Below are 14,859 nucleotides of genomic sequence, written 5' to 3' on the forward strand. Positions count from 1 at the left end.
TTGTTTTCTTTATGGTTTCTATTTCCATTTTTTGGTCTTGAACAGTTTTATTTGCTTCCATCAACTATTTTTTTCTTGGCATTCTTTAAGAGACTTAATGATTTCCTCTAATTTTTTGTTTTTCTTGTCCTCAATTTCCTTAAGGGATTTATTTTTCATTTACTCCTTAAAGATCTTTAACATCTTCATAAAGTTATTTTTAAGGTCATTTTCTTATGCTTCAGCTGTGTTGGAATGTTCAGGTCTTGCTGTTGTTGTAGGATGGCTTGGTTCTGGTGGTGTCATATTGCTCTTTCTTTTATTGATTATGTCTTCTTCTTCTTCTTCTTCTTCTTCTTCTTCTTCTTCTTCTTCTTCTTCTTCTTCTTCTTCTTCTTCCTCCTTCTCCTCCTTCTTCTTGTAGTCATCATTCTCCTCCTCTTCCTTCTCCTTTTTTTTGGGGGGGGGGACAGGGTTTCTCTGCATAGCTTTGGAGCCTATCCTGAAGCTCATTCTGTAGACCAAGCTGGCCTCAAACTCACAGAGATTTGCCTGCTTCTGCCACTGGCATTTAGGCATCTGGATTTGGGATGATTATAGGTCTAGATGTTGATTCCTTTGTTTGTCTTTATTGGATGCTTGTTTCATTTCTTGGTTTCTGTTTCTTCTGTGGTCTTCTAGCATAAGTGTCTGGATCTGGTGACTGGTGGGTTTTCAGATCCACTAGGATGTCTCTGCTGGCTTTGGGGGCCCCTGGGTCCTCTGATTGAGTATGGCCTCTGGTAAAGTCAAAGTCTTGTTGGGTCTCTCCATTAGGCCTGTCATCCACTAAAGCCCATGTCTTCTTCTGGGGTACCTAGGAGCAGCCTGACCTCCAGTAGAGCTATTCTCCTCACTGGTATAAACTGTACCTGACCTATGTTATCTGTTCTTCCAACTGGTATGGACTGTGTCTGGGGGAAGGGCTGACTGTGTGTGTGGGGGTAATGAGGTGGGAGGGGTTGGTTGGTGATGTGGGTCTTAGGGGAACAGAACCTATGGGGTGGCAGTTCAGCTGGCAGGCAGATCCCTAACCTGCTCGTCCACTGGTGAGGGCTGCACCAGAACAGTGGGATTTCTCTGGAATGGGGGGGGCAGGGCCCTGCAATGGTGTTGTCCTGAGATGGGGGAGGGGCACAGAATAGGGGGGTCACTCATTAGTTGTGGCTAGTGTGGTCTGTGCCTCAGTGGTGGAAGTCTGCTGGGGTGAAGGGCAGGGCCCAGTAGCAGCAGGGCCAGGGATGAGTTGCCAGTGACAGCATCCAGAGAGGGTTCCAGTTTTACTGGCAGGTGGGTTACTCACTGTTCTAGCTTGTGTGGCCTGGGCCTGCTTGGTAGAAGTCTGCTGGGGTTCTTGTTCATTCCTTCATGAAGCACAGTCTTTTCTTCTTAGCTACAACTTCACTTTCTAATTGTTTAGTTACCCCAGTCAATATTCTTCTAAACTATTAAGTGGAAAATTCTAGACATGAATAAGTCCTAAGTTTTAAATTGTACACTGTTCTAAATACCTAAAATCTCAGGCTACCTAGCTCCATCCTATTTGGGATTTGAATTCCCCCTTCTCCTAACACATCTTCCCCATAGCTGCAGCTGCCCAGTGTATCTACCCTGTAGAAGCCACCTGCCTGTTATTCTCATGGTTATCTCTAACCATGCCTTGATTGTCTTGGCATCACACTGCTGTGTTTAAGGGTACCTTGTTTTACTCCACAACAGGCTATAGAGGGCAAGAGTAGTGATGCTGGCAATCTGGACGAGTCAAAGAGAAGTCGCCATCTGCTTTCCTTAACTGAAGAAATGATGCTTCTCCACTGTGAGAAGTACAGACCTGCTGACTGTGCTGGCTGGAAGCAGTGCTTTGTATTTCCTGAGATTATGCCAGAAATGTTTGCGTGGATTCTGCTGGGGGCTTTAAAAGTATTCTCCAGAGGATCCCTGGAGAATACTGTTTTCTCCCAGCTGCAATGTTATGAGAAGTCCCAATTGACCAGGGAGCCTAAATGCAGGAGATAAGTCAACAACAGTGGCCAACAACATCCTCCAAGAATCCCACTGTCAGTGGCAGATATATGGGTAAAAGAACTTCTGACTGATTTCAACACCCAAGTACTCCATCCTCCTTCCCAGCCATGGCCTCAGACACACTGGAAAAACAGCGGCCATGCTGGTTCCAATTCCTCACTTGCACAGATCATAAACATAATAAAATGGTCGTTGTTTAACAACACAACCTTATTATAGCACGGTAATAAATTTAGGGTAGCTTGTCACGAAGTAGTAGATAACCAGATAAACTAGACTGCTGCTTTGTAAAGTGATTGCAAAGATTTAATCACACAGATTATGCAGATCATGTAGCTACCCAGTTTGTATGATCATTAATAAATGTTGGTTACAGGATTTATGTCAATGGATGTTTCAAGCTGCAGCGATGGGAGGACTGGGAGGAACAGCAGCTGTAGCCACTGGCATTTCCAAAGGTATCTGATGTGGCCAGCCCTGTTCAAAGTGCTAGGTGCACTTGATTCTCAGAGGAACCCCCAAACCTTCACTGTTGCCATCACCGCCATGAGGACCCAGACCCATAGAGAGAGTAAGTCATTAAACACTAATGCAAGTTGCACACATCAGTGGCTAGGTCCTTGAAACCCAAGGCTCTGTCTGCAGGCTTCTCTACTTAGCCAAGCTGCCATATTGAAATGAACAAGATGACTGTCTCTGTGTCTGGGGACTTCAGGATTATGGAGTTATTCAACCCCATAGCCATGTGAGAGTCACATGTGGAACTAGGAGAGATGACCAACAGAAAAAAGGAAGAGTAGTGTAGAAAATGCAGGTAGCTGAAGGAAGCCAGGAAGCACATCCTCTTTTTTATGTACCCGATATTCATGGATGGTAGAGTAAACTGGTGTTTCTCTCCCAGGGAGTTCCTGTATAGACATTATAGCACAGAGGATTGCAGCTGGTCCCACAACTGGAGAACAACATCTTCAGACACATCCAATTAATATTTTTCTCATTAAAGGCCAAGACTTTTTCTCTCAGGAGAGCTCCCAAGTCTATTTGCAATTAGAGATCTAATTTCAGAAAAGTTTTATGTTCCTTCTTTTTTTAATTATTATTTAAAAAAATTATTTTTAGTGCATTGTTGTTTTGCCTGCATGTATATCTGTGTGAAAGTATCAGATCTTGGAGACACAGATAGTTGTGAGCTGCCATGTGGATGCTGGTATTGAACCCTGGTCCCCTTACCTCTTGACTCAGGTCTCCAGCCTTTAATGTTCCTTGTTAAAGTGAGAGACAAGTAGACTCAGAAGTTCCAGTCCACTCACCCCTGTGCTCCTTCAGAATGATGATATTGGGAAAGACCCCTCAAAAGTCCCAAGGACTATGTTAGCCAGTTGACCACAACTGGGTTATTCCATTGTAAATAAAATATGGTTATATTAATGCATACAACTTTGGGTTCTACTCCCAGAGATTCTCCCAACTATGGGTCAGAAATATTCAAAAGATTGCATTTGTACTGAATATACAGAGAATATTTTTTCTTGTTGTGCTATTGCTCAACTGTATAGCCCCACAACTATGTATATACACTCTATATTGTAGTAGGCATTAGAACTGTCTGGAGATGGTTTACGGTATGCAGAAGGGTGCATATAGGTTTTGTGCAAGTACTATATGGCTCTATATAAAGAGTTTGAACTTTTTATTATGCAAATTGTAGATCTGAGTATCTACAGAGGGTCCAAAACTGGTGTGGACTGCATGGTGACCATTGCTGCCTGATAAAGTTCCAGCATTTGGACATTGCAGACCATACTTCTCCAGCACCTTTTAACTTTTGTTTTTAATGATCCTCACAATGCCTTTCCCTTTGCGAAATTTTGTGTGGGCTTTGGCAGAGGATGAAAATGTGTACAATGTAACCTACCTAAATAAACCAATTCTTTTGAAAAAATCCCCGTCCCTGAGGAACCAGGAATCACATTGTGCCCAATTATACCAAGAACAGGAAGGTTAGAGATGTACTAGCTATACCTGATCCCAAGAGTGAAACACCTACAAACCAGACCCAGAGCCTAAGGCCATAAGGACAAGAGTTCAGTTAGTATGATTGAGAAATTAGAATGATATGTAACTGGGAAAAGGGTAAGACATCAACCCTTCCCTTCCAGAGCGTGTGAGGGGAACAGGCCCATGTAGTAAGATTAAGACACAAAGGGACATACTTAGTTTACAACTCAGTGTTTATCCCCTTGAGGAATAAAAGTTACCCTTAAATTATAGTGGAGTGTTTGCTCCCAGAAGTTCTTTTCCCAAGGTCAGGCATTAGGATAAGAGTCCCCATTCCTTTGGGAGCTGGAAGAAGTCCTTGCTTGCTAAGGTGGAAGTTACTCTTCTAATCTCTGGCAAGAGGAACTTGTGGCCCTTCACTAGTGTGTGACTGGGACCTATTGTAAAGGTCAAAGCTAGGTTCCTCAACCCCTGACCTCAAGCCACACCCCAGCTCACATGCCCCTTGTCTCCTATGAACAACTATAGAATATGAATTTTTTCAATAAATGAGCTGTCAGCCATCCCAATTCTCCCTCAGATCTTGTCAGTGCTCCTCAACCCCCAATTCTCTGCACATATTTTTAGGGACCCGAACCCCACCAACACACACACACACACACACACACACACACACACACACACACAGAGAGAGAGAGAGAGAGAGAGAGAGAGAGAGAGAGAGAGAGAGAGAAGCTGGTATTCAGCTCAAAACCAATGTCTCATGGATACTAAGGGGTGGCCATATTATTAAAGAATTTTGTCTGCAGTTGGATTTCTCCATCTTTAGAAGAGAGGGAGAGAGAGAGAACTGACAATGGTAACAATAAACTGAAAATGGAGGCAACGTTCTAGAGGGACTGCTGGCCAGGTGTGAAGGGAGTGGACTGGGAGTTCAGCACACAAGGCTTTGGGTGACATTTTACATTGTGGCTGCACCACAGCTTAGGTAGCACTTAGATAACACTTTGAAACAGAAAGCCTCTTTTGAAATGAAAGTCCGTTGGTTTACTCATTGTGTTCCTTCTTTGAAAATCCTATCAGGCTACCAGAACTATGATTCAGGTGAAGCTCACTCTCCAGCCAGTCAGTATCCCGAAAGGCAGTGGTGTCAGTCCTTTAATTCTAGAATCTTCCTTCACCCCCCAGGCCCTATCTGTCTCCCAGAACAGCTCGTGAGCTGTCACCAGCAGCCTGGTGTTGCGTGTAAGTGGCCAGAGCAAAGGAAATAAACGCTCAGGTCACTTCTCAGGAAGTAGAAGAACGTTAATTAGAGGGTCATGGCTGCCGCTATCAGCACCAGTGGGTGATGACCGGAAGTTTCTCTGAGGTCTTTCAGGAGCCTCGCTCTGGGGCTAAGGTGGAGAGAGGTTACAGAGATGGGCAGCCTTGAGTTTCATCCTTGTCAGCACGACCGGAAATAACACCTACAATTTGGGGACACCCGTGGTCACTAAGCAGAATAAGGAGAGAGGTCTGTCGCAGTCTTGGAATAGAGCTCACAGGACAAACTAGAGCAAGTCCTAGGCTGTCACCTGCTGTCACTCAGTCTCCTCGGCCTTCACTTTGAAAATTTCCGTCCCCTTAGCTTTCTCCCTGACACCAAAGGACAAGTCTCTCCTTGGTTCCTCGAAACAAACGCTCGTTGTTCACAGGGGAGCCTTGCCCAGTCCTGCTTTTGATCTCCCCACAGTGACCCCTGTAGATAAGACATTCTGTTCATTATTGTGTCTCTGGGTTCTTGTCCTGTGTCAGGCAGTTACTGTGTCCCACTTTTGTGTCATAGAGCCCTTCGGCTGCCAAGACAATTCTAATGACCCCTGCTTGAGTTTTAGGACAACAAGCGAATTTGGAAACCTTCCTCCCTGGGCTCAACTCCAGAACTTACTCTGTGACACAGTTTACTATGGGAAGATGGCCCTGGGGACTTCCTGTGGTCCACTGTCATTTTCCCTCATATGGCCAGGCCCTAACACAGTAAATGAACAGGCAGATTCTCAGCATTTCTTTCTCCTCACCTGATGCTTTCTCAGACCCAGTAGCATCCCGGGTGAGAAGATACCCTGCTCACAGAAGTATAGAACAACGGAGACCCTTTATATATGTTTAACCAATTAGGCTTTCACTATCCTGTGACTTGAAATCTTAGATTTTCTTTCTACCATGGGCAATGCTGATTAAGAACATGTGTTTGGAAACCCAAGGGTTGGCCTCACAGTGAAGAAAATGAGATTACCAAGGGCAGAGTCGATTCTTCCATTGGCATGGTCGCAGCCCCACCTTCCCAGCTCTGAGATCCTGTGTTAGGATACTCAGGTCTGGTTCTCACACTCAGCATTGTGGATGAGTCTGTTAGAAAACCTGCCCCTCTTTTTTCAGGTCTTCTCCATCCCATGTGCTCTATTGAGTCTACCGTCTGATGAGATCTACTCATTTAAATTTATTAGTCACAAATACAGCTAACCTCAAAAACATGGATGCCTCTCTCCCTTTGCTCAAGGCTTTTGTCATTGTTGTTTTGAGTTTGCATGTGTTCCTCACTTTCTCAGAAACCTCTTTTCACCTGATTCTGCGCAGTGTAGTTGAGATTTAATAGATAAGAACATAACAAGGGGAGGGGGTTGAGATCTTGCTCTTAGGTCTAACTACAGCAGGGGAGTGTCCAGGACACAACTCAGAATGATTCACCTCCTATAAAAGAAAGGAAAGTGACCATCACTGTACATCAGGGACTGTTCCAAGTGCTTTATAAAGATTAAGCCATTTAATCCTAGTTATTCTATAAGAAGGTGTTATAATTGCTCTCATTTTATGAATGGAAAATTGAGGTAGAAAAAATTAAGTAATTTCATAATAATTTACCTATGGCAGAGCCTGGACAGTTGCTACTTAATTACTGCTTTCTTCTCTTAGTATTTACTATTTTCTTCTATTATTTATTTTTTGTTTGAGAATTTCATATGTGAATACACTGTGTTTCCATCATTTTTATTTCCCCTCTTTTCTCTCCAACTCTTTCTGAGTCCTCCCAAAGACCCTATCTCAAATTCATGACCTGTTCTTCTATAATTTTACACACACACTAACTTCTGAGTCCAAGAAGTATAGCCCTCATTTGCATCTGTTTAGGGCTGATTCTTTAGAACTGGGCTCTCATTCTTGAATAAACAAAAGGAAGAAAGAACTGATTCTCTCTCCCGCAGCATCCATTGGCTGCCCATAGCTCTTCATCTAAGTGTGGAAACTTGTGAAATTTTCTTTTACTCATGTTTGGATATTAGTTGGTGTGGTCTTTGTAGGTCTTGCACAGGCAGCCGTATTGCTAAGAGCTCACAGAAGCAGCGTCATTGTCCTGTCCAGTCGGCACCCTCACACCGGGCCAATCTCCCTGCCCCTATTCCTTGTTCCTTGGGCTTTTGATTATTATTATTTTTTTTAAAGGAAGTGTCTCTACATGGTCTCAAACTCATGATCCTCCTACCTCAACCTACCAAGTGGTGAAATTGCAGATATATGCCATCATGGCTGACTTTATTTGCTTTCATTCTTAAGATCTGCATCTTCAGTATAACAGAATTCATTGCAATAAAGGAGTCTTTCAGGTTCAGTCTCACTCTGCAGCCACTATCAAGGAAAGCATGAACTTTGAGCCACACTGATCCGTGTTGTAAGAGTCCCTGGTGACCCTTACAATAGCTGAATCAGAGGTACAGAAAGAGAACCCAGCAGCTGGCCTACAAGCGCTGAAACCTAGAGTAGCCATACAGAATGGCCACCTATAGGCACTGTTCATGCATGATTCTTGTCATAGTCAGCTTCACATGTCAACCCTATAAAAGCATACAGTCACCTAAGAAGTGGGGACCTCAACTGAAGAGTTGACTCAATCAGATCAGCCTATGGCCGTGTTTGTGAGACGCTTTCTTAAATGTTTCTTGCTATAGGTAGTCCAGCCCACTGTGGGCAGTGCCATCCCTAGGCAGCTGAGCTGGGGCTATGCTCCATGGCTTTTGCTTCGGTTCTTGGCTCCAGGTTTCTATTTGAGTTCCTGCCCTGACTTCCCTCAGTGATAAAGTGTAGTGTGGAACTCTAAGCCAAAATAAACCCTTTCCTCCCCAAGTTGCCTTTGGTCCTGGTGTTTCTCACAGCCACAGAAAGCCAACTAGGACAACACTGTAGGCAGCTTCTCCCAAGACATGTTCCAATTCACTCATCCTACTGAGCTTCATGTCCCAGTTTTCACTGGAGTGCTCCTAGCTCTTATTTGCTTCTGCCTGGGAGCAGACATTCTTGGCTCCCACCCGCAGGCTGTCATGTATCCATGGGAGGTACTTCTGGAACACCGCCTTGCACGGTCAACACATGGTACTCGAGGAGGAACTTCCCTTCTTGTTCCGGGGAACAATCAGCTGTGTTTTCAAATGACCCAGTGCTCCATGCTCACGCCAATTGGTTAGGAAGGAAAGGCTTGTGGAGGTGAAAATCAAGTCTTTAATCCCTAGGCTGTTGGGACATCTGGTGATGTTGAATATTTAACCTGCCTCCTGTTTGAATGTAGGCTTCGGGCCACTGTCTCTAAAAAAGACGAGTGTACATCTTATTTTAAGAGATTATTGTTTCTTCTTTGGGATGTAGATACACACCAGTGTGTGCACACGTGGAGGCTGGAGAAGGACATCCAGTGTCTTCTTTACTCTTTTCTGCATCACTGACTTTAGACAGGACCATTCACTGACCTAGAAGCTTGCCATTTTCTGCTAGGCTGACTGGCTGGCAAGCTCCCAGGATCTGCCTGTCCCTTCCACCCTGCTCCAGTGTTGGGATTGCAGGTACATGCATCTGTGTCTGGACGTTTCTCTCGGTGTGGGCCCTCAATGCTTGCGCAGCCCTGCCTTCCAGCCCTGAAAGACTCTTGCGATAGGAGTTTCCATTCCTTGCTCCTCACACAACAGACATCTTTTTTTGTTTGCTGGACTAAATGCTGATCAGCTGTTCATCTGCCTTGGCTGCGTTAGCTCACAACATAAATATAAATTTCAGGATGTGGTGACTTTATCTTGACTGAGCTAAAGGGCAGCCTCTGTGGAGGTCAAGGGCACACCTCAAAGGAAAGCCCACTATGTCCTCAGCACTGAGTGATGCCGAGTTCCAGGAAGCACAGGAATGCATGGTGTTAGATCAGCTTATTGGTTGAGTTCTAAAGATTGAAACTACATGGATCTCGTGCCTCCCTCTTCTTGCTGTATTTGATAATGTTTAATTATTATGATAGAAATAATAATTCAAAATCTTCCCATTGCCAAGTTCCAAAGTCAAACAAACTCCCTACTGGGATCTTTACCCCAGCATTTCTAGGGCCATACCAGATGTTTCCTGCATGATTCTGAATATCTATTTGAGCAAACTTCAAGGAAAGTCATCTTACCGCCTTACCTTACATGCTTTACTATTCACAACAACAGCGTCAGTGTTCTGTGCTGCCTGAGCGAGGCAGGCCTGAGTCAGTATGCCTGTTGATTTCTCTAACATTCAGCTTGAAATCTATAAAGGAAATCAGCACCGGGGTAAAGTTTGCTCTCATGCTCAGAAATGCAGTTTGTGTTCTGATGTGTTCATGAGATCTTAATCTGAAGAGGTTTTTAAAATTATAATGCACAAACTACATTACTATTACTGTATTTGATTTTTTGCTTCAGAAAGTTTGCAAAGGTCTTCTGACCTAGGGTGGAGATCCAGACCATGTATGACATTTAGGGACCTGGAAGGACCCTGCTGGTTTCATTGGGGGTGGGAAAACCAGGCTCCTTGTTTGTAGGGTCTGAGGAGAGCATTGACAACCCACAGGCTTTCTGAACACCTTTGTGTTTCTCTCCGTGGTTCTGAGGCCTTGCTTTCAGAGAGAACATCATCACTCAGAAGAAGGACAAACTGACTTCTAATGTGATGAACTGTGGTCATCCTCGTATTTTTTGTTTTGGGGGTCTCAAGAGGCAGTCACCAAAGGTACAGATATGGGTATGGACATGGATTAAATTCATCCATTAAATGTGACATTTCCCAGCTCTGAGAAGTCAGAATAATCATTGTCACTCAGTTTATTTTCTAGAGGAAAAAAAGCCCATTTCCATGCCTTGGGAAATGCTGTATGCCCTTATTATGTGATGGGAATAATCTTTTTTTTTTTTTTTTCAGACAAGAGGGAACACAGATTGGTTTCACTTTTAACAAGATAGAGTCAAATGAGAAAGACAGAGTAACAAAGTGCAGGACAGTGTGATCGGGTCCCACCCTGAGAACACAGCATGCTAAGGTTGGGCATCATTCAAATGTTTCCCCCGAGTTCATGTGCTGGACACCTGCTTCGGTGTGCCAACACCAGGGTCTGTTGGCCTTTAAGAGCTGTAGTTCAGAAAGAAACCACTTCAAAGGGTAGGCCTTGGAAGGGATTATGGTATTGCTCATGGGACTCTCAGTAAGTTCTCTGAGAATTAGTTGTTACAGTCTCCAGCTTCCTGTCTCCCTGTGCCATCTCTCCGGCATGTTTTCCTATTATCAGGAAACCTGCTGTCTCCGTGCCCTCACCAGGGGTCAAACAGATCCCAGATTTTCAGTGTCCACCCCCAACTCAACCAAAAAGAGCTTTTTTTTTAATTAAAAATTTCTGCCTCCTCCCCGCCTCCCTTTTCCTTCCCCCTGCCCCCACTCCCCACGTACCACTCCTCTCCCCCTCCCTCACCAGTCCAAAGAGCAGTCAGGGTTCCCTGCCCTGTGGGCGGTCCAAGGTCCTCCCCCCTCCATCCAGGTCTAGGAAGGTGAACATCCAAACTGCCTAGGCTCCCACAAAGCCAGAACATGAAGTAGGATCAAAACCCAGTGCCATTGTTCTTGGCTTCTCAGCAGCCCTCATTGTCCACCATGTTCAGAGAGTCTGGTTTTATCCCATGCTTTTTAAGTCCCAGTTCAGCTGGCCTTGGTGAGCTCCTGTTAGATCAGCCTTACTGTCTCAGTGGATGGGTGCCCCCTTGCAGTCTTGACTTCTTTGCTCATGTTCTCCCTCCTTCTGCTCCTCATTTGGACCTTGGGAGCTCAGTCCAGTGCTCCAATGTGGGTCTCTGTCTCTATCTCCATCCATCACCAAATGAAGGTTCTATGGTAATATGCAAGATATTCATTAGTATGGCTATAGGATCGGGCCATTTTAGGCTCTCTCTCCTTAGCTGCCCAAGGAGCTAGTTGGGGACATCTCTCTGGACCCCTGGGAACCCCTCTAGAGTCAAGACTCTTGCCAACCCTAAAAATGGCTCCCATAATTAAGATATATACTTCCCTGTTCCCATATCCATCCTTCCTTTATCCCAACCATCCCATTTCCCCAAGCTCTCCCCATCCTCCCCTTCTCACTTTTCTCTCCCCATCTCCCCTTTCCCCACCCCACCCCACCCCCCAGTTCCCAATTTTTGCCCAGCAATCTTGTCTACTTCCAATATCCAGGAGGATAACTATATGTTTTTCTTTGGGTTCACCTTCTTATTTAGCTTCTCTAGGATCGCGAAATATAGGCTCAATGTCCTTTATTTATGGCTAAAAACCAATTATGAGTGAGTACATCCCATGTTCATCTTTTTGGGTCTGGGTTACCTCACTCAGAATGGTGTTTTCTATTTCCATCCATTTGCATGCAAAATTTAAGAAGTCATTGTTTTTTTTTACCGCTGAGTAGTACTCTAATGTGTATATATTCNCTTCTTACCAGAATTCTTATGTTCTGATCACCCCACCTATCCTTCCTGCCTGGTTACCGGCCAGTCAGCATTTTATTAAACCAATACAAGTGACAAATATTTACAAGGTACAAGATGATTGTCCCACAGTAAGTAACATCTTGTAAAAATCAGAAAACAAGTACTTCTTTCCAACATACAATGGCACAGAATACCATTCGCACTCCAAAGTAGAGAAATGGAGACATAGTGAGAGAAGATTGAACCAAGGCAAGACTGAATCATAGCAGGACAAACATCAAATCTCTGTCTCAGATGCACAGGGCTTCAGTTTCAAAGGGCTTAGATGTCTCTCTCCCTGCATCTTTTCATACATCTTTCTCTTTGGCTACTTCTACTCCCTATATTCAGCTAGCTCTTCATAGAAGATGTCATATAGTTTAGGCATCTCTATATCTTGTGGTATCAAAATGCAACTTAGGCTGTCTGCTGCCGCCTGTGTGCTGGTGTGCCTCCGCCTGCGCTGGTCTGCCCCCGCGTGGGCCTGCGCCAGTGCTCTGCCACCCCGCCTCGTTAATTAGCCTTTTAAAGTCTAGTTTTGTGAGTTCTTTATATATTTTGGAGATCAGACCTTTGTCTGTTGCAGGGATGGTGAAGATCTTCTACCAGTCAGTGGGTTGCCTTTCTGTCTTAGTGACAGTGTCCTTTGCTTTACAGAAGCTTCTCAGATTCAGGAGGTCCCATTTATTCAATGTTGCCCTTAATGTCTGTGCTGCTGGGGTTATATGTAGGACGTGGTCTCCTTTTTCTTTTCTCTTCTCCTGAGTCATATTTTCTCTGTGAGTTGCTGCTGTCCTGGAACTCACTCTGTAGACCAGGCTGGTCTCAAACTCACAGAGATCCTCCTACCTCTGCCTCCCGAGTGCTGGGATTTAAAGTGTGAGCTACCAAAAATGTATTATGTATTACCTGGTCTCAAAAATTCTGTTACAGCAATAGGAAATAGCTTACTACAGTATGTACTTGATGTAGGTGCTGAGACGGGCAAGCACCAGAGGGTAAAGATGGTCCTTTAGGACAGCAGCTTCCCTGTTGCTAGTACAAAGATCTCCCAGGCACTTTGGGTTTGGTAGATTTTTTATTTCTATCTAAGTCTTAATAACTTTGCTATAAAAATATCAAAAACATGGCAAGCTCTTTGTAGCAAACCTTACAGCAGCAGCAGCAACAACAACAACAAAAATCCCCAAAAAACCTCCCTAAAATTGAAGTCCTTCACCTCTGACATCAGCAACTTAAATCCTTTGCAGCTGTCTGTGTGTAATGGAACGTTCCATTCTTCCCTGACTTCAAGAGTGACAACAGCTCTGAGTGGCTCTCAGCTAAAGCTTTTACCAAGGAGCCACTAACAGACTTGCCCATCACTTCCCAAAAAGAACTCAGAAAGCTGTGTTAGCATCACAACAAAGATTTTTCAAAGTCCTCCGAATCACAAAATGTGTTTCTGTCTTTTCCTTTAGGTTTTTAAGCACATTTTCAATACCTAGCACTTTGAGAAATCTTCCTTAACTCTCTAGAGAAATGGCTCAGTAGTTAGAGGACCTGGGTTCAATTCCCAGCACCCATGTCACAGTTCACAACCATCTGCAAATCCACTTCCAGGGTATCTGATACTCTCTTCTGGCTTCTGTGAGCACTGCATCCATATGGAACGCATAAACACATGCATGCAGACAAAACACCAATACCCATAAAATAAAAATCAGCATTTAAAAAGTTGTCTTGGCTTTGAACATTTTGGTTCAAAAGGAACATTTTCAAATGAGAGGATAGTAAAAACTCTCTCTGTCCCAAGACAGATTTCCACTCTGGAAAATGAAAACACACAAACTAGATTTTTATGTGTGGGTTTGCTCAGTTAGAATCCCTCATGAAGTAGGTTGCTCAAAGGTCTGTCTATGACTGTGTTTCTTCCTCAGTGGCTCCACCCACACTGGACAATCAAGGGAGAGAAAGAATCCTTCCTGGGCTTAAAAGGTGCTCCTGAGACCATTCTCCTGAAAAACTGCATTTGTTTTGCTTTTCGAGAGTGGAAGAATTGAATGAGAACTTCACATCTTTTCTGCCCAGAAATTTTGAAGTTTATAATTTTTATAGCACATATGTATGCGAATAAATATAAGAATTATAACTATTCTATATGCAAATACATACACAGAGGATTGTAATGTGTGTTTGGTTTTCGAAACAAGATCTTATCATTGTAGCTCTGGCTCTGGTCTGGTACCCATTATACAAGCTAGGCTAGCCTTGACGTCACAGCAATTCTCCTGCCTCAATCTCTGGAGTACTGCTGTTACCATCACTCCCAAATGATTATTTTCTGTATAATTTTTGATCTTCTTTTGCCAGAGACCTCAGAACGTGAAGGATGACCACAAAACTTACTAACCAACCAGTTGATACGTAACAGGAACTGGCCAAACCAGGTATTATGCCCCAAGACAAAAGTACATGAATACAAATGGTGGTGGGAAAAGGTCACTGAGTGAAGTATCAGATTGCAACAGAGTTGTACAAAATCCAAGCATCCTTTCAGTCTGTGTGAGATAATTTGTTAATGCAACAAGACCTGGCTTGTTTGTTCACAAACTCTATCTAACAATTCTACCTAAGTCCTAGAGCTGTTGGAAATGTTGCCAATGGTACTATAAAGTATTAAGCATTGTGCCTACATGGGCACAGTCACTCGAGAGCAGTTTCCAGTGATATCAGTCACCAGTCACCTAGGGAGGGTGTTGCAGGAGAGAGTATGCAGTTTTTTTTTTCATTTTTTTTATTTTATTGAGAATAAGAAAAAAAAAGTTTCCGCCTCCTCCCAGCCTCCCATTTCCCTCCCCCTCCCCCACTCTTCTCCCCCTTCCCCCTCTCTTCTCCCCCTCCCCCCACTCCTCTCCCCCTCCCTCTCCTATCCTAAGAGCAGTCATGGTTCCCTGCCCTGTGGAAAGTCCAAGGTCCTCCCCCCTCCCTCCATGTCTAGGAAGGTGAACATCCAAAC

The sequence above is a fragment of the Alexandromys fortis genome, unplaced genomic scaffold (assembly GCF_014885135.2).
Source record: "Alexandromys fortis isolate MF-2015 unplaced genomic scaffold, M_Fortis_MF-2015_v1.1 scaffold_118, whole genome shotgun sequence".
In the NCBI taxonomy this organism is placed as follows: domain Eukaryota; kingdom Metazoa; phylum Chordata; class Mammalia; order Rodentia; family Cricetidae; genus Alexandromys; species Alexandromys fortis.